The 22319-nt window shown below is 54.0% G+C and overlaps 4 non-coding genes across 4 annotated transcripts; all 4 read right to left on the bottom strand.

The window, feature by feature from the left end:
* Positions 1-3616: 3616 nt before the first annotated feature.
* Positions 3617-3780, bottom strand: LOC121168929. Its single transcript, XR_005885793.1, has one exon. It is a non-coding gene; the product is annotated as a U1 spliceosomal RNA (small nuclear RNA).
* Positions 3781-8603: 4823 nt separating this feature from the next.
* On the bottom strand, positions 8604-8767 carry LOC121168928. The gene has a single exon (XR_005885792.1). It is a non-coding gene; the product is annotated as a U1 spliceosomal RNA (small nuclear RNA).
* Positions 8768-13594: 4827 nt separating this feature from the next.
* Positions 13595-13758, bottom strand: LOC121168927. Its single transcript, XR_005885791.1, has one exon. It is a non-coding gene; the product is annotated as a U1 spliceosomal RNA (small nuclear RNA).
* Positions 13759-18585: 4827 nt separating this feature from the next.
* On the bottom strand, positions 18586-18749 carry LOC121168926. The gene has a single exon (XR_005885790.1). It is a non-coding gene; the product is annotated as a U1 spliceosomal RNA (small nuclear RNA).
* Positions 18750-22319: the final 3570 nt, after the last annotated feature.

Raw genomic sequence — 22319 nt, 5'->3', positions numbered from 1 at the left:
AGGCCTGGCAGGGCTGCAACGACCACAGCAGTAAGTGCTGGCAAGTGCAAGACCTGGGGCCTGGCCTAGTAGGGAAACTCGGCTGCAGCTCCCAGCTCCCACTGACGGACGCGGGTCAGGGCGGATGAGGAAGCGCCATCGGCAGCCAGAGTGGTAGACCCAAGTAGACCCGCGGCTGACGTGGCCCTACCAGCTCCTGGATCGCTGTGTGACAGAGATGTGCAGCTTCGGGGATTCAAGGGTAAGGACATGTTCAAACAGACGGAGAAACATCAGCCCGTGTGAAGCAGAGATGGGCACATTCCCAGGAAATAGGAGAGGACAGAAAGACAGCACACCGTGGGGCACCTGGAGACTGACAGACACAGGAAAGCCGAGGAGACAACGGTGTCGTGTCGGTGTGGCAGTGACCGACACCCCAGGGGCATTCAGCAAGCGGCAACCTGAATTGCACCGGCACCCAGAACTCCACCAGCAACAAGGTGGGAAGGGACGTTCGCCAACTGGGCAGCTCAGGAGGCGAACCCAGGCAGAGAGCTGCCCGTCCTGCTGCTCTGATGGACTTGACCAGGAGCAGGGACAGAGCGGCAGGTTCCAGATGGCAGTGTGGGAACAGGGTAGATTTCACAGCCCAGTCTGCCCCCTAGAGCCGAGTTGGGCACCGCTTTCTACAGGAAGGCAAAGGCTATGGGACAGTACTGCACATGCACCGTGCTGAGAAGGAACTCCTTTCTGGCTCAGGACCTGCAGCAACGGGACAAACCTGCAGCTGTCACCCGAGATAGGTCCGAGTAGCCCTCAGACCTGGCGGCCGGTAGATCGAGAGCTCTACTAGTGGCACGACGGATGCCATTTTGTACAGCGTGGAAAAACTAAGACTGCAGGGACAACAGTGAGCTGCGCATACGCTGGGCTGGGAGCAAACTCACCGAGCTCAGTGCATTACACTGGTCCCACGGGGAAAATACTGTCGACTTTGGCATCTTACGACTCAAAAGGGGGAGGAGAGTGGTGAGCCGGGAGCTGGGGCTGCTATGGTGGAAGTCTAACATAAGAACTGCAGACCTGGGACTCGCTGGAGGGGGTGGCACGAGTGACCGCAAACAAAGAGCCGTGTGCCAACCACAGTCAGTAAACTCACACTGCAGGCCTGTGGGTGACACAGCTTAGAAAACTGCGCCAAGGAGAAGAATCTGATCACCAATGACCAAGAGCAAAAGAGGAGACAGAGGCACAATGGATAGTACTCAAGAGTCCCTGAAAAGGAGCAAAAGCCTTGGCCAACCTCAGAGTTCACTGGGGAATACCTGGAGAAATGGAGGATACGGCATCCAAAACACTTGATACCAAGCTTCTTACCAACGGCGAGAAGCACCTCAAGCAGAAGTTCAAGAAATTTAAGGAACATGTCACACAGGGGATGACTCAAATGAAAGCTGATATATCAGAAATGCAGAATACAGCACAGGAATGTAAAATTATAGTGCAGAGTCTTGAAAAGAGGATGAAGAAAGTAGAGGAAATCATCTCAGAATTGCAAGAGATTTCCTGTCACCAGGAGGAACCAAACGAAAAGCTGGAAGCAGAGCTGAGTCAAGCCAAAATAAATAAATAAATAAATAAATAAATAAATAAATAAATAAATAAATAAATAAATAAAAGTATTCAAGAACTATAAAGGAATGACAATTGAATTCACAGGAAACTCAACGGGCCAGAAGAGAATGGAGCAACATATTCCAGATTCTAAAAGCACAAGACTGTCGGCCCAGGATAACGTACCCAGCAAAGTTCTGCTTTGTCTTTGAAAATGAAATAAAACTTTCCCACAGTGAAGACAAGTTAAAAGAATATGCCTCGGGGCCCAGTGCCGTGGCCTAGTGGCTACAGTCCTCACCTTGAACGCCATGGGACCCATTGGGCACTGGGACCCATTGGGCAGCTCCGCTTTGCATCCAGCTCCCTGCTTGTGGCCTGGAAAAGCAGTTGAGGACAGCCCAAAGCCTTGGCACCCTGTGCCCATGTGGGAGACCTGGAAGAAGTTCCTGCCTCCTGGCTTCGGATTGGCATAGCACCGGCCGTTGCGGTCACTTGGGGAGTGAATCATCGGACGCAAGATCTTTCTCTCTCTGTCTCTCCTCCTCGCTGTATATCTGACTTTCCAATAAAAATAAAATAAATCTTTGAAAGATTAAAAAAGAAAAGAAAGGAAAATATGCCTCTTCCAAACCTGCCCTACAAAGGATAACTTCAGATGTTCTCTCGACAGAGAAGAGGAATAGCACCCACCAAAACCAAAGGCAAATGTGAAGAACATCCCAGAAGGCTAAAGACTAAATCAGTGAACAACCCATTGCTAAAGGGACACGAACAAATTCCCACCTGCATGTAAATGACTTACACTCACCAAACATCCTAGATTAGCAGACTGGATCGAAACAAAAGAAAACAAAACCCATCTCTTTGTCGCCTGCAGAAGACATAGCTCATCAGCAAAGATAAGCAGAAACTATATCTTCTCATGGGTTTCTATTTTTCTTTTATTTCGTTTCATCTCTTCAAAACGCTTTGTTCCTGGTGAAACTCTTCACGGACTGCTACATCATACAGTAGCATCATTTTCTTCAAGAAAGGTCTTGGTTTTCATTTCTTCAGCGACCGACACAAGAGTCATCCAGTAGCATGTTATTTAACTTCGTGTCGTTCCTAATTTCTTTTCTTCCTGTCGTTGGTGTTGTAGTGTGGGCTTTCACTAAGGGGAGGATGTACAGTAGTGACTGTAATGGAGACTGTCATGTCCAGATGAGCGAGCGTGTCTACTTCCAGACCAAAGAAGGGATCCCCATGAGAGCGTGAACTGTATCTTGGCAATAGACTGGACCTATGGCCGTTTAGGAAGAACTATACCCGGTGTGGGTGTGTGTGGGGGCGGGGGGGAAGGGGGGCGGCTATGGGGGACTGGTAATGGAAGTCACAGGGGCTGTGGAACTATATCATACAGTGATAACCAGGACCAAACCAAAAGAAAAAAAAAAAGAGGAAAAGGAATAGAGTTGAAAGGCCAAGAAGCAGAGAGCAGAGCAAGCAGAGGAATGGGCAGGTTGTGCCGTGGCTAGCGCTGCAGGGTTTTGGTTTGTTTGTTGATTGTAGAGTTGCAAGAAGCCAGGTGTTTGTCTGTGGATTGTAGAGTTGGGTGAAGCGTTTGAGTGTAGTGGTGTGTGCGTGGTTGCAGGAGTGATTTTTCCAGTTTTGAGAGAGTGTATCCAAGTGGGGTGTGGGTTGAGTGTTTGTGAGTGGCAGTGGTGGGTGCATGACTGTGTGCAGTGCAGTGCAGTGCAGTGCGGGGTGAGGCGGGGCATGAGTTGTGAGAAGATGGTGTGGGTGCAGGGAGTGGTGTGTGGTGTGGTGCAGGTGGTGGGCAGTGCAGTGTGTAGGCAAGCAAGGCGTGGGGTGGGATGCAGGCTGGAGGGGAGGTTAGAGGAGTGTGGGTCGGCGGGAGAGGGATGGGATTGAGATGTGATGTAGAGAGGTGCGAGAGGAGTAGTTGGTCGTGTGAATGGGTGAGCGTGTGAAGCGCCGCAACGTGCACAAGGCTGTCTTTGAGACACAGCAATGTCAGGGGAGAGCGCGAACGCAGTCCCCCACTACCACAAATTATGCAGTCGAGTTTCCCACATTTGGGGAAATCGCAGGGGTCAGCACCTCCCAAGTGCAATGGAGGAGCCTCGCCCTGGGAAAACCACCTGCATGATCATGGTATCTCCCCTGCCAGGTAAGTATGACCAAAACAAACCACGCCGCAACACACATGCGCGCGCACAACACTTCACACACACGCTCACTTCCGCACGCGCGCTCCAGGCCCTCTGCGCCCTCACACGCACAAAACTGCGCACATTCGCAACGCACCGTCTCAACTCTCGCCCACACCACGCCAACTCGCCTCCTTTCCCTGCAGCAGCTGCCTGCCCAGCAGCCCCTGCGCTTCTGCATCTGCATACACACGCCCTCTCCGGGGCCTCTCTGGCACAGACCCGCCACGCCCTGACCCCACCCCCACCCCCGCTCAGCCAGAGTGGAGGGACGTGCCTGCCTGTCCCATGTCCCCACTCCGTCCCCATCTATCCCCTATCCAGCCCGTCTGCCTCCCTCGGGCTTTGCCCCGAGCCCTTGCCCTTGTCCCTCCCAGCTGTCCTGGGCCTTGGCCCATCTTGCGCCACGACTCTGGTGGGGGCGTTGGGGTACTCTCTGAGGGCACTGCATCTCCTGCTGGGTGTCGGTTAGGCTGGGCAGGGCAGCGTTGCTGACCAGCAGGTGTGTGGGTTGAGCCGAGGCAGCGGGGCAGCGGGGCAGCGGGGCAGCGGGGCAGCGGGGCAGCGGGGCAGCGGGGCAGCGGGAAGGGGGCAGGCAGTTCCGGGCCAAACCCAGGCACGATGACAAGCACAGGAGTCAGGCTGAGTTGTGGACCATGACAGGCCAGGTTATCACATCTACACCATGGACACGGTTGCATGGGAGCCAGGGATGGGGGCAGGCAGAGCGGGGCTAGGCTGCGGCACCCGCTGGCAAGAGTTGGGACTGCGGGTGGGCCTGGCCAGGTCAGGCTGTAGCATCCAAAGGCAAGGGCCCAGACGGGGGATAGGCCACGCCACGCCACAGTGGGCAAAGCAGGGGCACCCACTGATGCACATGAGAGCCAGGTCTGGGGGGTAGACGAGGCAGAGCTGAGCGGTAATACCCGATCGCAGAGAGCCAGAATAGGTGTGGGCTGGTCTTCAAGGTTGCGGTGCCCAACAGTGAAGGTCAGGACTGGAGGTGGGCCAAGTCAGGCTGAGCCCAATGCCGAGGTGAGACAGGACGCCAGGCTGGGAGCGATCGAGCGTGGGAGGACTTGTGGCAGGGCTGGGAGGGAGGCTGCTGAGCCACTGCTCCCACTCCGCTGAGGAGCAGAAGAGCTGGGATTGGGGGTGGGATTGGCATTGGGGCTGGTGAAGGCCTGGCAGGGCTGCAACGACCACAGCAGTAAGTGCTGGCAAGTGCAAGACCTGGGGCCTGGCCTAGTAGGGAAACTCGGCTGCAGCTCCCAGCTCCCACTGACGGACGCGGGTCAGGGCGGATGAGGAAGCGCCATCGGCAGCCAGAGTGGTAGACCCAAGTAGACCCGCGGCTGACGTGGCCCTACCAGCTCCTGGATCGCTGTGTGACAGAGATGTGCAGCTTCGGGGATTCAAGGGTAAGGACATGTTCAAACAGACGGAGAAACATCAGCCCGTGTGAAGCAGAGATGGGCACATTCCCAGGAAATAGGAGAGGACAGAAAGACAGCACACCGTGGGGCACCTGGAGACTGACAGACACAGGAAAGCCGAGGAGACAACGGTGTCGTGTCGGTGTGGCAGTGACCGACACCCCAGGGGCATTCAGCAAGCGGCAACCTGAATTGCACCGGCACCCAGAACTCCACCAGCAACAAGGTGGGAAGGGACGTTCGCCAACTGGGCAGCTCAGGAGGCGAACCCAGGCAGAGAGCTGCCCGTCCTGCTGCTCTGATGGACTTGACCAGGAGCAGGGACAGAGCGGCAGGTTCCAGATGGCAGTGTGGGAACAGGGTAGATTTCACAGCCCAGTCTGCCCCCTAGAGCCGAGTTGGGCACCGCTTTCTACAGGAAGGCAAAGGCTATGGGACAGTACTGCACATGCACCGTGCTGAGAAGGAACTCCTTTCTGGCTCAGGACCTGCAGCAACGGGACAAACCTGCAGCTGTCACCCGAGATAGGTCCGAGTAGCCCTCAGACCTGGCGGCCGGTAGATCGAGAGCTCTACTAGTGGCACGACGGATGCCATTTTGTACAGCGTGGAAAAACTAAGACTGCAGGGACAACAGTGAGCTGCGCATACGCTGGGCTGGGAGCAAACTCACCGAGCTCAGTGCATTACACTGGTCCCACGGGGAAAATACTGTCGACTTTGGCATCTTACGACTCAAAAGGGGGAGGAGAGTGGTGAGCCGGGAGCTGGGGCTGCTATGGTGGAAGTCTAACATAAGAACTGCAGACCTGGGACTCGCTGGAGGGGGTGGCACGAGTGACCGCAAACAAAGAGCCGTGTGCCAACCACAGTCAGTAAACTCACACTGCAGGCCTGTGGGTGACACAGCTTAGAAAACTGCGCCAAGGAGAAGAATCTGATCACCAATGACCAAGAGCAAAAGAGGAGACAGAGGCACAATGGATAGTACTCAAGAGTCCCTGAAAAGGAGCAAAAGCCTTGGCCAACCTCAGAGTTCACTGGGGAATACCTGGAGAAATGGAGGATACGGCATCCAAAACACTTGATACCAAGCTTCTTACCAACGGCGAGAAGCACCTCAAGCAGAAGTTCAAGAAATTTAAGGAACATGTCACACAGGGGATGACTCAAATGAAAGCTGATATATCAGAAATGCAGAATACAGCACAGGAATGTAAAATTATAGTGCAGAGTCTTGAAAAGAGGATGAAGAAAGTAGAGGAAATCATCTCAGAATTGCAAGAGATTTCCTGTCACCAGGAGGAACCAAACGAAAAGCTGGAAGCAGAGCTGAGTCAAGCCAAAATAAATAAATAAATAAATAAATAAATAAATAAATAAATAAATAAATAAATAAAAGTATTCAAGAACTATAAAGGAATGACAATTGAATTCACAGGAAACTCAACGGGCCAGAAGAGAATGGAGCAACATATTCCAGATTCTAAAAGCACAAGACTGTCGGCCCAGGATAACGTACCCAGCAAAGTTCTGCTTTGTCTTTGAAAATGAAATAAAACTTTCCCACAGTGAAGACAAGTTAAAAGAATATGCCTCGGGGCCCAGTGCCGTGGCCTAGTGGCTACAGTCCTCACCTTGAACGCCATGGGACCCATTGGGCACTGGGACCCATTGGGCAGCTCCGCTTTGCATCCAGCTCCCTGCTTGTGGCCTGGAAAAGCAGTTGAGGACAGCCCAAAGCCTTGGCACCCTGTGCCCATGTGGGAGACCTGGAAGAAGTTCCTGCCTCCTGGCTTCGGATTGGCATAGCACCGGCCGTTGCGGTCACTTGGGGAGTGAATCATCGGACGCAAGATCTTTCTCTCTCTGTCTCTCCTCCTCGCTGTATATCTGACTTTCCAATAAAAATAAAATAAATCTTTGAAAGATTAAAAAAGAAAAGAAAGGAAAATATGCCTCTTCCAAACCTGCCCTACAAAGGATAACTTCAGATGTTCTCTCGACAGAGAAGAGGAATAGCACCCACCAAAACCAAAGGCAAATGTGAAGAACATCCCAGAAGGCTAAAGACTAAATCAGTGAACAACCCATTGCTAAAGGGACACGAACAAATTCCCACCTGCATGTAAATGACTTACACTCACCAAACATCCTAGATTAGCAGACTGGATCGAAACAAAAGAAAACAAAACCCATCTCTTTGTCGCCTGCAGAAGACATAGCTCATCAGCAAAGATAAGCAGAAACTATATCTTCTCATGGGTTTCTATTTTTCTTTTATTTCGTTTCATCTCTTCAAAACGCTTTGTTCCTGGTGAAACTCTTCACGGACTGCTACATCATACAGTAGCATCATTTTCTTCAAGAAAGGTCTTGGTTTTCATTTCTTCAGCGACCGACACAAGAGTCATCCAGTAGCATGTTATTTAACTTCGTGTCGTTCCTAATTTCTTTTCTTCCTGTCGTTGGTGTTGTAGTGTGGGCTTTCACTAAGGGGAGGATGTACAGTAGTGACTGTAATGGAGACTGTCATGTCCAGATGAGCGAGCGTGTCTACTTCCAGACCAAAGAAGGGATCCCCATGAGAGCGTGAACTGTATCTTGGCAATAGACTGGACCTATGGCCGTTTAGGAAGAACTATACCCGGTGTGGGTGTGTGTGGGGGCGGGGGGGAAGGGGGGCGGCTATGGGGGACTGGTAATGGAAGTCACAGGGGCTGTGGAACTATATCATACAGTGATAACCAGGACCAAACCAAAAGAAAAAAAAAAGAGGAAAAGGAATAGAGTTGAAAGGCCAAGAAGCAGAGAGCAGAGCAAGCAGAGGAATGGGCAGGTTGTGCCGTGGCTAGCGCTGCAGGGTTTTGGTTTGTTTGTTGATTGTAGAGTTGCAAGAAGCCAGGTGTTTGTCTGTGGATTGTAGAGTTGGGTGAAGCGTTTGAGTGTAGTGGTGTGTGCGTGGTTGCAGGAGTGATTTTTCCAGTTTTGAGAGAGTGTATCCAAGTGGGGTGTGGGTTGAGTGTTTGTGAGTGGCAGTGGTGGGTGCATGACTGTGTGCAGTGCAGTGCAGTGCAGTGCGGGGTGAGGCGGGGCATGAGTTGTGAGAAGATGGTGTGGGTGCAGGGAGTGGTGTGTGGTGTGGTGCAGGTGGTGGGCAGTGCAGTGTGTAGGCAAGCAAGGCGTGGGGTGGGATGCAGGCTGGAGGGGAGGTTAGAGGAGTGTGGGTCGGCGGGAGAGGGATGGGATTGAGATGTGATGTAGAGAGGTGCGAGAGGAGTAGTTGGTCGTGTGAATGGGTGAGCGTGTGAAGCGCCGCAACGTGCACAAGGCTGTCTTTGAGACACAGCAATGTCAGGGGAGAGCGCGAACGCAGTCCCCCACTACCACAAATTATGCAGTCGAGTTTCCCACATTTGGGGAAATCGCAGGGGTCAGCACCTCCCAAGTGCAATGGAGGAGCCTCGCCCTGGGAAAACCACCTGCATGATCATGGTATCTCCCCTGCCAGGTAAGTATGACCAAAACAAACCACGCCGCAACACACATGCGCGCGCACAACACTTCACACACACGCTCACTTCCGCACGCGCGCTCCAGGCCCTCTGCGCCCTCACACGCACAAAACTGCGCACATTCGCAACGCACCGTCTCAACTCTCGCCCACACCACGCCAACTCGCCTCCTTTCCCTGCAGCAGCTGCCTGCCCAGCAGCCCCTGCGCTTCTGCATCTGCATACACACGCCCTCTCCGGGGCCTCTCTGGCACAGACCCGCCACGCCCTGACCCCACCCCCACCCCCGCTCAGCCAGAGTGGAGGGACGTGCCTGCCTGTCCCATGTCCCCACTCCGTCCCCATCTATCCCCTATCCAGCCCGTCTGCCTCCCTCGGGCTTTGCCCCGAGCCCTTGCCCTTGTCCCTCCCAGCTGTCCTGGGCCTTGGCCCATCTTGCGCCACGACTCTGGTGGGGGCGTTGGGGTACTCTCTGAGGGCACTGCATCTCCTGCTGGGTGTCGGTTAGGCTGGGCAGGGCAGCGTTGCTGACCAGCAGGTGTGTGGGTTGAGCCGAGGCAGCGGGGCAGCGGGGCAGCGGGGCAGCGGGGCAGCGGGGCAGCGGGGCAGCGGGGCAGCGGGAAGGGGGCAGGCAGTTCCGGGCCAAACCCAGGCACGATGACAAGCACAGGAGTCAGGCTGAGTTGTGGACCATGACAGGCCAGGTTATCACATCTACACCATGGACACGGTTGCATGGGAGCCAGGGATGGGGGCAGGCAGAGCGGGGCTAGGCTGCGGCACCCGCTGGCAAGAGTTGGGACTGCGGGTGGGCCTGGCCAGGTCAGGCTGTAGCATCCAAAGGCAAGGGCCCAGACGGGGGATAGGCCACGCCACGCCACAGTGGGCAAAGCAGGGGCACCCACTGATGCACATGAGAGCCAGGTCTGGGGGGTAGACGAGGCAGAGCTGAGCGGTAATACCCGATCGCAGAGAGCCAGAATAGGTGTGGGCTGGTCTTCAAGGTTGCGGTGCCCAACAGTGAAGGTCAGGACTGGAGGTGGGCCAAGTCAGGCTGAGCCCAATGCCGAGGTGAGACAGGACGCCAGGCTGGGAGCGATCGAGCGTGGGAGGACTTGTGGCAGGGCTGGGAGGGAGGCTGCTGAGCCACTGCTCCCACTCCGCTGAGGAGCAGAAGAGCTGGGATTGGGGGTGGGATTGGCATTGGGGCTGGTGAAGGCCTGGCAGGGCTGCAACGACCACAGCAGTAAGTGCTGGCAAGTGCAAGACCTGGGGCCTGGCCTAGTAGGGAAACTCGGCTGCAGCTCCCAGCTCCCACTGACGGACGCGGGTCAGGGCGGATGAGGAAGCGCCATCGGCAGCCAGAGTGGTAGACCCAAGTAGACCCGCGGCTGACGTGGCCCTACCAGCTCCTGGATCGCTGTGTGACAGAGATGTGCAGCTTCGGGGATTCAAGGGTAAGGACATGTTCAAACAGACGGAGAAACATCAGCCCGTGTGAAGCAGAGATGGGCACATTCCCAGGAAATAGGAGAGGACAGAAAGACAGCACACCGTGGGGCACCTGGAGACTGACAGACACAGGAAAGCCGAGGAGACAACGGTGTCGTGTCGGTGTGGCAGTGACCGACACCCCAGGGGCATTCAGCAAGCGGCAACCTGAATTGCACCGGCACCCAGAACTCCACCAGCAACAAGGTGGGAAGGGACGTTCGCCAACTGGGCAGCTCAGGAGGCGAACCCAGGCAGAGAGCTGCCCGTCCTGCTGCTCTGATGGACTTGACCAGGAGCAGGGACAGAGCGGCAGGTTCCAGATGGCAGTGTGGGAACAGGGTAGATTTCACAGCCCAGTCTGCCCCCTAGAGCCGAGTTGGGCACCGCTTTCTACAGGAAGGCAAAGGCTATGGGACAGTACTGCACATGCACCGTGCTGAGAAGGAACTCCTTTCTGGCTCAGGACCTGCAGCAACGGGACAAACCTGCAGCTGTCACCCGAGATAGGTCCGAGTAGCCCTCAGACCTGGCGGCCGGTAGATCGAGAGCTCTACTAGTGGCACGACGGATGCCATTTTGTACAGCGTGGAAAAACTAAGACTGCAGGGACAACAGTGAGCTGCGCATACGCTGGGCTGGGAGCAAACTCACCGAGCTCAGTGCATTACACTGGTCCCACGGGGAAAATACTGTCGACTTTGGCATCTTACGACTCAAAAGGGGGAGGAGAGTGGTGAGCCGGGAGCTGGGGCTGCTATGGTGGAAGTCTAACATAAGAACTGCAGACCTGGGACTCGCTGGAGGGGGTGGCACGAGTGACCGCAAACAAAGAGCCGTGTGCCAACCACAGTCAGTAAACTCACACTGCAGGCCTGTGGGTGACACAGCTTAGAAAACTGCGCCAAGGAGAAGAATCTGATCACCAATGACCAAGAGCAAAAGAGGAGACAGAGGCACAATGGATAGTACTCAAGAGTCCCTGAAAAGGAGCAAAAGCCTTGGCCAACCTCAGAGTTCACTGGGGAATACCTGGAGAAATGGAGGATACGGCATCCAAAACACTTGATACCAAGCTTCTTACCAACGGCGAGAAGCACCTCAAGCAGAAGTTCAAGAAATTTAAGGAACATGTCACACAGGGGATGACTCAAATGAAAGCTGATATATCAGAAATGCAGAATACAGCACAGGAATGTAAAATTATAGTGCAGAGTCTTGAAAAGAGGATGAAGAAAGTAGAGGAAATCATCTCAGAATTGCAAGAGATTTCCTGTCACCAGGAGGAACCAAACGAAAAGCTGGAAGCAGAGCTGAGTCAAGCCAAAATAAATAAATAAATAAATAAATAAATAAATAAATAAATAAATAAATAAATAAATAAAAGTATTCAAGAACTATAAAGGAATGACAATTGAATTCACAGGAAACTCAACGGGCCAGAAGAGAATGGAGCAACATATTCCAGATTCTAAAAGCACAAGACTGTCGGCCCAGGATAACGTACCCAGCAAAGTTCTGCTTTGTCTTTGAAAATGAAATAAAACTTTCCCACAGTGAAGACAAGTTAAAAGAATATGCCTCGGGGCCCAGTGCCGTGGCCTAGTGGCTACAGTCCTCACCTTGAACGCCATGGGACCCATTGGGCACTGGGACCCATTGGGCAGCTCCGCTTTGCATCCAGCTCCCTGCTTGTGGCCTGGAAAAGCAGTTGAGGACAGCCCAAAGCCTTGGCACCCTGTGCCCATGTGGGAGACCTGGAAGAAGTTCCTGCCTCCTGGCTTCGGATTGGCATAGCACCGGCCGTTGCGGTCACTTGGGGAGTGAATCATCGGACGCAAGATCTTTCTCTCTCTGTCTCTCCTCCTCGCTGTATATCTGACTTTCCAATAAAAATAAAATAAATCTTTGAAAGATTAAAAAAGAAAAGAAAGGAAAATATGCCTCTTCCAAACCTGCCCTACAAAGGATAACTTCAGATGTTCTCTCGACAGAGAAGAGGAATAGCACCCACCAAAACCAAAGGCAAATGTGAAGAACATCCCAGAAGGCTAAAGACTAAATCAGTGAACAACCCATTGCTAAAGGGACACGAACAAATTCCCACCTGCATGTAAATGACTTACACTCACCAAACATCCTAGATTAGCAGACTGGATCGAAACAAAAGAAAACAAAACCCATCTCTTTGTCGCCTGCAGAAGACATAGCTCATCAGCAAAGATAAGCAGAAACTATATCTTCTCATGGGTTTCTATTTTTCTTTTATTTCGTTTCATCTCTTCAAAACGCTTTGTTCCTGGTGAAACTCTTCACGGACTGCTACATCATACAGTAGCATCATTTTCTTCAAGAAAGGTCTTGGTTTTCATTTCTTCAGCGACCGACACAAGAGTCATCCAGTAGCATGTTATTTAACTTCGTGTCGTTCCTAATTTCTTTTCTTCCTGTCGTTGGTGTTGTAGTGTGGGCTTTCACTAAGGGGAGGATGTACAGTAGTGACTGTAATGGAGACTGTCATGTCCAGATGAGCGAGCGTGTCTACTTCCAGACCAAAGAAGGGATCCCCATGAGAGCGTGAACTGTATCTTGGCAATAGACTGGACCTATGGCCGTTTAGGAAGAACTATACCCGGTGTGGGTGTGTGTGGGGGCGGGGGGGAAGGGGGGCGGCTATGGGGGACTGGTAATGGAAGTCACAGGGGCTGTGGAACTATATCATACAGTGATAACCAGGACCAAACCAAAAGAAAAAAAAAAGAGGAAAAGGAATAGAGTTGAAAGGCCAAGAAGCAGAGAGCAGAGCAAGCAGAGGAATGGGCAGGTTGTGCCGTGGCTAGCGCTGCAGGGTTTTGGTTTGTTTGTTGATTGTAGAGTTGCAAGAAGCCAGGTGTTTGTCTGTGGATTGTAGAGTTGGGTGAAGCGTTTGAGTGTAGTGGTGTGTGCGTGGTTGCAGGAGTGATTTTTCCAGTTTTGAGAGAGTGTATCCAAGTGGGGTGTGGGTTGAGTGTTTGTGAGTGGCAGTGGTGGGTGCATGACTGTGTGCAGTGCAGTGCAGTGCAGTGCGGGGTGAGGCGGGGCATGAGTTGTGAGAAGATGGTGTGGGTGCAGGGAGTGGTGTGTGGTGTGGTGCAGGTGGTGGGCAGTGCAGTGTGTAGGCAAGCAAGGCGTGGGGTGGGATGCAGGCTGGAGGGGAGGTTAGAGGAGTGTGGGTCGGCGGGAGAGGGATGGGATTGAGATGTGATGTAGAGAGGTGCGAGAGGAGTAGTTGGTCGTGTGAATGGGTGAGCGTGTGAAGCGCCGCAACGTGCACAAGGCTGTCTTTGAGACACAGCAATGTCAGGGGAGAGCGCGAACGCAGTCCCCCACTACCACAAATTATGCAGTCGAGTTTCCCACATTTGGGGAAATCGCAGGGGTCAGCACCTCCCAAGTGCAATGGAGGAGCCTCGCCCTGGGAAAACCACCTGCATGATCATGGTATCTCCCCTGCCAGGTAAGTATGACCAAAACAAACCACGCCGCAACACACATGCGCGCGCACAACACTTCACACACACGCTCACTTCCGCACGCGCGCTCCAGGCCCTCTGCGCCCTCACACGCACAAAACTGCGCACATTCGCCACGCACCGTCTCAACTCTCGCCCACACCACGCCAACTCGCCTCCTTTCCCTGCAGCAGCTGCCTGCCCAGCAGCCCCTGCGCTTCTGCATCTGCATACACACGCCCTCTCCGGGGCCTCTCTGGCACAGACCCGCCACGCCCTGACCCCACCCCCACCCCCGCTCAGCCAGAGTGGAGGGACGTGCCTGCCTGTCCCATGTCCCCACTCCGTCCCCATCTATCCCCTATCCAGCCCGTCTGCCTCCCTCGGGCTTTGCCCCGAGCCCTTGCCCTTGTCCCTCCCAGCTGTCCTGGGCCTTGGCCCATCTTGCGCCACGACTCTGGTGGGGGCGTTGGGGTACTCTCTGAGGGCACTGCATCTCCTGCTGGGTGTCGGTTAGGCTGGGCAGGGCAGCGTTGCTGACCAGCAGGTGTGTGGGTTGAGCCGAGGCAGCGGGGCAGCGGGGCAGCGGGGCAGCGGGGCAGCGGGGCAGCGGGGCAGCGGGGCAGCGGGAAGGGGGCAGGCAGTTCCGGGCCAAACCCAGGCACGATGACAAGCACAGGAGTCAGGCTGAGTTGTGGACCATGACAGGCCAGGTTATCACATCTACACCATGGACACGGTTGCATGGGAGCCAGGGATGGGGGCAGGCAGAGCGGGGCTAGGCTGCGGCACCCGCTGGCAAGAGTTGGGACTGCGGGTGGGCCTGGCCAGGTCAGGCTGTAGCATCCAAAGGCAAGGGCCCAGACGGGGGATAGGCCACGCCACGCCACAGTGGGCAAAGCAGGGGCACCCACTGATGCACATGAGAGCCAGGTCTGGGGGGTAGACGAGGCAGAGCTGAGCGGTAATACCCGATCGCAGAGAGCCAGAATAGGTGTGGGCTGGTCTTCAAGGTTGCGGTGCCCAACAGTGAAGGTCAGGACTGGAGGTGGGCCAAGTCAGGCTGAGCCCAATGCCGAGGTGAGACAGGACGCCAGGCTGGGAGCGATCGAGCGTGGGAGGACTTGTGGCAGGGCTGGGAGGGAGGCTGCTGAGCCACTGCTCCCACTCCGCTGAGGAGCAGAAGAGCTGGGATTGGGGGTGGGATTGGCATTGGGGCTGGTGAAGGCCTGGCAGGGCTGCAACGACCACAGCAGTAAGTGCTGGCAAGTGCAAGACCTGGGGCCTGGCCTAGTAGGGAAACTCGGCTGCAGCTCCCAGCTCCCACTGACGGACGCGGGTCAGGGCGGATGAGGAAGCGCCATCGGCAGCCAGAGTGGTAGACCCAAGTAGACCCGCGGCTGACGTGGCCCTACCAGCTCCTGGATCGCTGTGTGACAGAGATGTGCAGCTTCGGGGATTCAAGGGTAAGGACATGTTCAAACAGACGGAGAAACATCAGCCCGTGTGAAGCAGAGATGGGCACATTCCCAGGAAATAGGAGAGGACAGAAAGACAGCACACCGTGGGGCACCTGGAGACTGACAGACACAGGAAAGCCGAGGAGACAACGGTGTCGTGTCGGTGTGGCAGTGACCGACACCCCAGGGGCATTCAGCAAGCGGCAACCTGAATTGCACCGGCACCCAGAACTCCACCAGCAACAAGGTGGGAAGGGACGTTCGCCAACTGGGCAGCTCAGGAGGCGAACCCAGGCAGAGAGCTGCCCGTCCTGCTGCTCTGATGGACTTGACCAGGAGCAGGGACAGAGCGGCAGGTTCCAGATGGCAGTGTGGGAACAGGGTAGATTTCACAGCCCAGTCTGCCCCCTAGAGCCGAGTTGGGCACCGCTTTCTACAGGAAGGCAAAGGCTATGGGACAGTACTGCACATGCACCGTGCTGAGAAGGAACTCCTTTCTGGCTCAGGACCTGCAGCAACGGGACAAACCTGCAGCTGTCACCCGAGATAGGTCCGAGTAGCCCTCAGACCTGGCGGCCGGTAGATCGAGAGCTCTACTAGTGGCACGACGGATGCCATTTTGTACAGCGTGGAAAAACTAAGACTGCAGGGACAACAGTGAGCTGCGCATACGCTGGGCTGGGAGCAAACTCACCGAGCTCAGTGCATTACACTGGTCCCACGGGGAAAATACTGTCGACTTTGGCATCTTACGACTCAAAAGGGGGAGGAGAGTGGTGAGCCGGGAGCTGGGGCTGCTATGGTGGAAGTCTAACATAAGAACTGCAGACCTGGGACTCGCTGGAGGGGGTGGCACGAGTGACCGCAAACAAAGAGCCGTGTGCCAACCACAGTCAGTAAACTCACACTGCAGGCCTGTGGGTGACACAGCTTAGAAAACTGCGCCAAGGAGAAGAATCTGATCACCAATGACCAAGAGCAAAAGAGGAGACAGAGGCACAATGGATAGTACTCAAGAGTCCCTGAAAAGGAGCAAAAGCCTTGGCCAACCTCAGAGTTCACTGGGGAATACCTGGAGAAATGGAGGATACGGCATCCAAAACACTTGATACCAAGCTTCTTACCAACGGCGAGAAGCACCTCAAGCAGAAGTTCAAGAAATTTAAGGAACATGTCACACAGGGGATGACTCAAATGAAAGCTGATATATCAGAAATGCAGAATACAGCACAGGAATGTAAAATTATAGTGCAGAGTCTTGAAAAGAGGATGAAGAAAGTAGAGGAAATCATCTCAGAATTGCAAGAGATTTCCTGTCACCAGGAGGAACCAAACGAAAAGCTGGAAGCAGAGCTGAGTCAAGCCAAAATAAATAAATAAATAAATAAATAAATAAATAAATAAATAAATAAATAAATAAATAAAAGTATTCAAGAACTATAAAGGAATGACAATTGAATTCACAGGAAACTCAACGGGCCAGAAGAGAATGGAGCAACATATTCCAGATTCTAAAAGCACAAGACTGTCGGCCCAGGATAACGTACCCAGCAAAGTTCTGCTTTGTCTTTGAAAATGAAATAAAACTTTCCCACAGTGAAGACAAGTTAAAAGAATATGCCTCGGGGCCCAGTGCCGTGGCCTAGTGGCTACAGTCCTCACCTTGAACGCCATGGGACCCATTGGGCACTGGGACCCATTGGGCAGCTCCGCTTTGCATCCAGCTCCCTGCTTGTGGCCTGGAAAAGCAGTTGAGGACAGCCCAAAGCCTTGGCACCCTGTGCCCATGTGGGAGACCTGGAAGAAGTTCCTGCCTCCTGGCTTCGGATTGGCATAGCACCGGCCGTTGCGGTCACTTGGGGAGTGAATCATCGGACGCAAGATCTTTCTCTCTCTGTCTCTCCTCCTCGCTGTATATCTGACTTTCCAATAAAAATAAAATAAATCTTTGAAAGATTAAAAAAGAAAAGAAAGGAAAATATGCCTCTTCCAAACCTGCCCTACAAAGGATAACTTCAGATGTTCTCTCGACAGAGAAGAGGAATAGCACCCACCAAAACCAAAGGCAAATGTGAAGAACATCCCAGAAGGCTAAAGACTAAATCAGTGAACAACCCATTGCTAAAGGGACACGAACAAATTCCCACCTGCATGTAAATGACTTACACTCACCAAACATCCTAGATTAGCAGACTGGATCGAAACAAAAGAAAACAAAACCCATCTCTTTGTCGCCTGCAGAAGACATAGCTCATCAGCAAAGATAAGCAGAAACTATATCTTCTCATGGGTTTCTATTTTTCTTTTATTTCGTTTCATCTCTTCAAAACGCTTTGTTCCTGGTGAAACTCTTCACGGACTGCTACATCATACAGTAGCATCATTTTCTTCAAGAAAGGTCTTGGTTTTCATTTCTTCAGCGACCGACACAAGAGTCATCCAGTAGCATGTTATTTAACTTCGTGTCGTTCCTAATTTCTTTTCTTCCTGTCGTTGGTGTTGTAGTGTGGGCTTTCACTAAGGGGAGGATGTACAGTAGTGACTGTAATGGAGACTGTCATGTCCAGATGAGCGAGCGTGTCTACTTCCAGACCAAAGAAGGGATCCCCATGAGAGCGTGAACTGTATCTTGGCAATAGACTGGACCTATGGCCGTTTAGGAAGAACTATACCCGGTGTGGGTGTGTGTGGGGGCGGGGGGGAAGGGGGGCGGCTATGGGGGACTGGTAATGGAAGTCACAGGGGCTGTGGAACTATATCATACAGTGATAACCAGGACCAAACCAAAAGAAAAAAAAAAGAGGAAAAGGAATAGAGTTGAAAGGCCAAGAAGCAGAGAGCAGAGCAAGCAGAGGAATGGGCAGGTTGTGCCGTGGCTAGCGCTGCAGGGTTTTGGTTTGTTTGTTGATTGTAGAGTTGCAAGAAGCCAGGTGTTTGTCTGTGGATTGTAGAGTTGGGTGAAGCGTTTGAGTGTAGTGGTGTGTGCGTGGTTGCAGGAGTGATTTTTCCAGTTTTGAGAGAGTGTATCCAAGTGGGGTGTGGGTTGAGTGTTTGTGAGTGGCAGTGGTGGGTGCATGACTGTGTGCAGTGCAGTGCAGTGCAGTGCGGGGTGAGGCGGGGCATGAGTTGTGAGAAGATGGTGTGGGTGCAGGGAGTGGTGTGTGGTGTGGTGCAGGTGGTGGGCAGTGCAGTGTGTAGGCAAGCAAGGCGTGGGGTGGGATGCAGGCTGGAGGGGAGGTTAGAGGAGTGTGGGTCGGCGGGAGAGGGATGGGATTGAGATGTGATGTAGAGAGGTGCGAGAGGAGTAGTTGGTCGTGTGAATGGGTGAGCGTGTGAAGCGCCGCAACGTGCACAAGGCTGTCTTTGAGACACAGCAATGTCAGGGGAGAGCGCGAACGCAGTCCCCCACTACCACAAATTATGCAGTCGAGTTTCCCACATTTGGGGAAATCGCAGGGGTCAGCACCTCCCAAGTGCAATGGAGGAGCCTCGCCCTGGGAAAACCACCTGCATGATCATGGTATCTCCCCTGCCAGGTAAGTATGACCAAAACAAACCACGCCGCAACACACATGCGCGCGCACAACACTTCACACACACGCTCACTTCCGCACGCGCGCTCCAGGCCCTCTGCGCCCTCACACGCACAAAACTGCGCACATTCGCCACACACCGTCTCAACTCTCGCCCACACCACGCCAACTCGCCTCCTTTCCCTGCAGCAGCTGCCTGCCCAGCAGCCCCTGCGCTTCTGCATCTGCATACACACGCCCTCTCCGGGGCCTCTCTGGCACAGACCCGCCACGCCCTGACCCCACCCCCACCCCCGCTCAGCCAGAGTGGAGGGACGTGCCTGCCTGTCCCATGTCCCCACTCCGTCCCCATCTATCCCCTATCCAGCCCGTCTGCCTCCCTCGGGCTTTGCCCCGAGCCCTTGCCCTTGTCCCTCCCAGCTGTCCTGGGCCTTGGCCCATCTTGCGCCACGACTCTGGTGGGGGCGTTGGGGTACTCTCTGAGGGCACTGCATCTCCTGCTGGGTGTCGGTTAGGCTGGGCAGGGCAGCGTTGCTGACCAGCAGGTGTGTGGGTTGAGCCGAGGCAGCGGGGCAGCGGGGCAGCGGGGCAGCGGGGCAGCGGGGCAGCGGGGCAGCGGGGCAGCGGGAAGGGGGCAGGCAGTTCCGGGCCAAACCCAGGCACGATGACAAGCACAGGAGTCAGGCTGAGTTGTGGACCATGACAGGCCAGGTTATCACATCTACACCATGGACACGGTTGCATGGGAGCCAGGGATGGGGGCAGGCAGAGCGGGGCTAGGCTGCGGCACCCGCTGGCAAGAGTTGGGACTGCGGGTGGGCCTGGCCAGGTCAGGCTGTAGCATCCAAAGGCAAGGGCCCAGACGGGGGATAGGCCACGCCACGCCACAGTGGGCAAAGCAGGGGCACCCACTGATGCACATGAGAGCCAGGTCTGGGGGGTAGACGAGGCAGAGCTGAGCGGTAATACCCGATCGCAGAGAGCCAGAATAGGTGTGGGCTGGTCTTCAAGGTTGCGGTGCCCAACAGTGAAGGTCAGGACTGGAGGTGGGCCAAGTCAGGCTGAGCCCAATGCCGAGGTGAGACAGGACGCCAGGCTGGGAGCGATCGAGCGTGGGAGGACTTGTGGCAGGGCTGGGAGGGAGGCTGCTGAGCCACTGCTCCCACTCCGCTGAGGAGCAGAAGAGCTGGGATTGGGGGTGGGATTGGCATTGGGGCTGGTGAAGGCCTGGCAGGGCTGCAACGACCACAGCAGTAAGTGCTGGCAAGTGCAAGACCTGGGGCCTGGCCTAGTAGGGAAACTCGGCTGCAGCTCCCAGCTCCCACTGACGGACGCGGGTCAGGGCGGATGAGGAAGCGCCATCGGCAGCCAGAGTGGTAGACCCAAGTAGACCCGCGGCTGACGTGGCCCTACCAGCTCCTGGATCGCTGTGTGACAGAGATGTGCAGCTTCGGGGATTCAAGGGTAAGGACATGTTCAAACAGACGGAGAAACATCAGCCCGTGTGAAGCAGAGATGGGCACATTCCCAGGAAATAGGAGAGGACAGAAAGACAGCACACCGTGGGGCACCTGGAGACTGACAGACACAGGAAAGCCGAGGAGACAACGGTGTCGTGTCGGTGTGGCAGTGACCGACACCCCAGGGGCATTCAGCAAGCGGCAACCTGAATTGCACCGGCACCCAGAACTCCACCAGCAACAAGGTGGGAAGGGACGTTCGCCAACTGGGCAGCTCAGGAGGCGAACCCAGGCAGAGAGCTGCCCGTCCTGCTGCTCTGATGGACTTGACCAGGAGCAGGGACAGAGCGGCAGGTTCCAGATGGCAGTGTGGGAACAGGGTAGATTTCACAGCCCAGTCTGCCCCCTAGAGCCGAGTTGGGCACCGCTTTCTACAGGAAGGCAAAGGCTATGGGACAGTACTGCACATGCACCGTGCTGAGAAGGAACTCCTTTCTGGCTCAGGACCTGCAGCAACGGGACAAACCTGCAGCTGTCACCCGAGATAGGTCCGAGTAGCCCTCAGACCTGGCGGCCGGTAGATCGAGAGCTCTACTAGTGGCACGACGGATGCCATTTTGTACAGCGTGGAAAAACTAAGACTGCAGGGACAACAGTGAGCTGCGCATACGCTGGGCTGGGAGCAAACTCACCGAGCTCAGTGCATTACACTGGTCCCACGGGGAAAATACTGTCGACTTTGGCATCTTACGACTCAAAAGGGGGAGGAGAGTGGTGAGCCGGGAGCTGGGGCTGCTATGGTGGAAGTCTAACATAAGAACTGCAGACCTGGGACTCGCTGGAGGGGGTGGCACGAGTGACCGCAAACAAAGAGCCGTGTGCCAACCACAGTCAGTAAACTCACACTGCAGGCCTGTGGGTGACACAGCTTAGAAAACTGCGCCAAGGAGAAGAATCTGATCACCAATGACCAAGAGCAAAAGAGGAGACAGAGGCACAATGGATAGTACTCAAGAGTCCCTGAAAAGGAGCAAAAGCCTTGGCCAACCTCAGAGTTCACTGGGGAATACCTGGAGAAATGGAGGATACGGCATCCAAAACACTTGATACCAAGCTTCTTACCAACGGCGAGAAGCACCTCAAGCAGAAGTTCAAGAAATTTAAGGAACATGTCACACAGGGGATGACTCAAATGAAAGCTGATATATCAGAAATGCAGAATACAGCACAGGAATGTAAAATTATAGTGCAGAGTCTTGAAAAGAGGATGAAGAAAGTAGAGGAAATCATCTCAGAATTGCAAGAGATTTCCTGTCACCAGGAGGAACCAAACGAAAAGCTGGAAGCAGAGCTGAGTCAAGCCAAAATAAATAAATAAATAAATAAATAAATAAATAAATAAATAAATAAATAAATAAATAAAAGTATTCAAGAACTATAAAGGAATGACAATTGAATTCACAGGAAACTCAACGGGCCAGAAGAGAATGGAGCAACATATTCCAGATTCTAAAAGCACAAGACTGTCGGCCCAGGATAACGTACCCAGCAAAGTTCTGCTTTGTCTTTGAAAATGAAATAAAACTTTCCCACAGTGAAGACAAGTTAAAAGAATATGCCTCGGGGCCCAGTGCCGTGGCCTAGTGGCTACAGTCCTCACCTTGAACGCCATGGGACCCATTGGGCACTGGGACCCATTGGGCAGCTCCGCTTTGCATCCAGCTCCCTGCTTGTGGCCTGGAAAAGCAGTTGAGGACAGCCCAAAGCCTTGGCACCCTGTGCCCATGTGGGAGACCTGGAAGAAGTTCCTGCCTCCTGGCTTCGGATTGGCATAGCACCGGCCGTTGCGGTCACTTGGGGAGTGAATCATCGGACGCAAGATCTTTCTCTCTCTGTCTCTCCTCCTCGCTGTATATCTGACTTTCCAATAAAAATAAAATAAATCTTTGAAAGATTAAAAAAGAAAAGAAAGGAAAATATGCCTCTTCCAAACCTGCCCTACAAAGGATAACTTCAGATGTTCTCTCGACAGAGAAGAGGAATAGCACCCACCAAAACCAAAGGCAAATGTGAAGAACATCCCAGAAGGCTAAAGACTAAATCAGTGAACAACCCATTGCT

The sequence above is a fragment of the Ochotona curzoniae genome, unplaced genomic scaffold (assembly GCF_017591425.1).
Source record: "Ochotona curzoniae isolate NIBS_2020 unplaced genomic scaffold, NIBS_Ocur_1.0 scaffold_1037, whole genome shotgun sequence".
Taxonomy (NCBI): domain Eukaryota; kingdom Metazoa; phylum Chordata; class Mammalia; order Lagomorpha; family Ochotonidae; genus Ochotona; species Ochotona curzoniae.
This window is presented reverse-complemented; position numbering and strand designations above follow the sequence as displayed.